Source organism: Copadichromis virginalis, linkage group LG12 (assembly GCF_057382275.1).
Source record: "Copadichromis virginalis isolate Kocher_CV1m ecotype Utaka linkage group LG12, C_Virginalis_male_GT1.1, whole genome shotgun sequence".
In the NCBI taxonomy this organism is placed as follows: Eukaryota; Metazoa; Chordata; class Actinopteri; order Cichliformes; family Cichlidae; genus Copadichromis; species Copadichromis virginalis.
Genome location: NC_140629.1, coordinates 33,588,978 through 33,591,828, shown reverse-complemented (window position 1 = coordinate 33,591,828; position 2,851 = coordinate 33,588,978).

Genomic DNA, 2,851 nt, shown 5'->3' with positions numbered 1-2,851 from the left:
AGTAGCCTATTTCTTACTGTGTTACCAACATGCATTCAGAATCAGTTACTACTAATCTGGAAATTAAATCCTGTTTAATGCTACTGACTATATTTTCAGGCCATTTTGATAAAGATCTTTAATCTACTCTATATTTGTGAAAACAATGACTAATTTATTCCTCTTTTTGTTCAATTTTCCTCTTTATCAAAGATGAGAAATTCTCAGGCACTCTTGGTCCTACAGCGTTCCTTAAGCAACGGGATGCAGAATTTTATTGTTTCAAATGATTAACTCAAGTGCAAGTTATAAACTTTACATTGAATAATGAATGACACTGAAAATCTTTCTATAGAAACCAAATGTGCTTGAATGCACATTAAGGTTTAGGCTTGTGTTTTGCAACTCTCAGTCTTGCTTATCAGCAGATGAAGGCAGCAGGGGCAGACTGCTGTAGGGTAAAGCATGGTGAATGAGAGAATTCAGGGGTTTAATGAAGAAAATATTGGACAATCATTTGGCTTCAGAAGACTTGGATAATTATGCCAAACTGTTTAGGTTCATTTGTTTGCCATTTTATACACTTTTGGAACTCAGAAAGAACATGTTCAGCTGATTCAAACGGGGACTTTGGTTGTTAAGAGTATAATGTGCCAAAAACACCACCACAAAAATCATTACGTGGGGTGACTGATATTTGCTTTCAAGACTAGGTCTCAGTGCAGCACCAGCTCTCCTCTGTTTTTGTTTCTCAAGGTAATTAGAAAGTATTGTGGTCCAAGAAATTTTCAAAGCATGGAACAAGCATGAATCTCTTCGGATTTGATCTTGTTATCATAGACTGAGACATTAATGTTGAGATTGGGATTCAGAGGAAACCATACCATCTGTTACAGGCCTAGTACCTGAACAAAAAGTTCTAGTTGACAAAAATGATATACAGTCATGAAAAAAAGATTTTTTTTCACAGGACACTATGCTGTACTGAGAACGACATCACAGACTCTACAGGACTCAGCATGTTAAATGTTAAAGTTCATGGCAGTACAATTATAAAAAGATTGAATATGTATGCAAGCGTTTCCACCAGGAACCTGGAATGTCATTTGGACAAATGAAAACAAAATAGAGATGTTTGGTCATAACTCACAATACTATGTTTGGCCAAAACCAAACACCCTATTTCAGTTACCAACCGTGGTAATAGAGGGGTGATGATTTAGGGGCTTGTTTAAAGTTGAGTATGAGCTCTTCTACTAAAGTATTGCAGAAGCCAAATTTAGGGCCATCTGTCTGAAAGATGGAGCTTTGCCCAAATTGGGTCATGCAACAGGACAATGATCAAGCACGCTAGCAAATCTAGTATAGAATGGCTGAAAACAAAAAGAATCACAATGTTGCAAAGGCCCAGTCATAGCCTAGTCCCCAACCTCACTGAAATGCTCTACCAAGACTTGAAGGGATCTGTGCATAAGCCAATGCCTGCAATAATGTCTTAAAGAAGAATGTGCAAGAATTTATCTAATGAGATGTGAGAGACTGATAAAGCCACACAGAAAATGATTACTTCAAGTTATTGCTGCTAAAGGTGGTTCTACAAGCTACTGAAATCACAGGAAAAAAAGAGGACTGTTAAGAGTTAAGTTTCCCCCTGTCAAGAGAGCTTTAGGTGGACTGTTTTTGCAGAAATAAAAGGTGCCACATGTCACCTGAGGATACAAAGTTGGCGGTGCCCTTTTGTGTGCAGCCAGTGGTTCGTGGACACTGCTGACTCTGTCAGACTGACCAATGGTCTGTTAAACATTTGAAAATGCCAGCCAGCACTTTGGATATTTTTATATGCGCACTTGGAGTGACTGAGTTTGGAGGAGTCCCAACTTTTATGAAACATTTTAGACTTTGGAGATTACAATTGATCAGGTCTCTTTTGACCCAAAATAGGTGCTTCTTCAACTGCTACAATATGCATTCACCGCCATTTTAATGGTTTTTTTAATTGCCTGTTAAAGGGTGCAGACAGTATTTATAACTTTAACACAAAAAGATAAGACGAGTGAGGTTGAACGTAGCAGATACACAAAGAAATAAACTTAATAAAGTGGAGTTCAGTAACACATTTGTCACTCTTTGTCAGTTGCCACTTGGAAATATTGGTAACTTGGAAGTATTACAGTGTCTAAGACCACATCTCTAGGTTAACTACTGTACGTGTTTATTTGCTCTTTGCTTGCTGCTGGTGTTGACAGCACCTTAAAGGCAGCACTGCCCTGCCAAATGCCAAACATGTCTATCTAGACTGTTGCGTCATTTTACCACCACAGAACTGCTAAGCTACAGCTGTTCATTTCAGAGGGTCACTCTGCACTGTTATGCAGCTGAGTATCCAACTGGAGAAGATGACACAAGAAAGCTGCAGTGTCTTTTAACTCCCTTTCTCTTTTAAAAACTATAAATCACTTCCTACTCTTGTTTTCCCAGGAGTCAATTTACACACTGACCGCAGTCTGAGCAGCTAAATTGGCAGTATTGTGTATGCAGCTTTGCGTCATTACAAAGGTTCTAGTGCATAATAAGTGCTATGCCTTCAGCCTCATGGATTATAATTTAGGCATTTGGGGTTGCAAGCCATTCATCCCCCCGGCTTTCCAGCGGTAGAAGGAAATCAACCATACACCCACCATTCATACGGTAATCAATCACACTTATGATTTTAGTGTAATGTCGGCGAGCAACCGGAATGCTCAGGGTGAGAGTAATTAAAAGGGAAAAAAGAAGAAAACAAAGATCAGAGAAACCGACAGGGCAGGGAGGGTGTATTGCGTTTATGTGCTGTGTTGTGGGATTGCCTGCGTCCACACGCTGAGCGTATAAG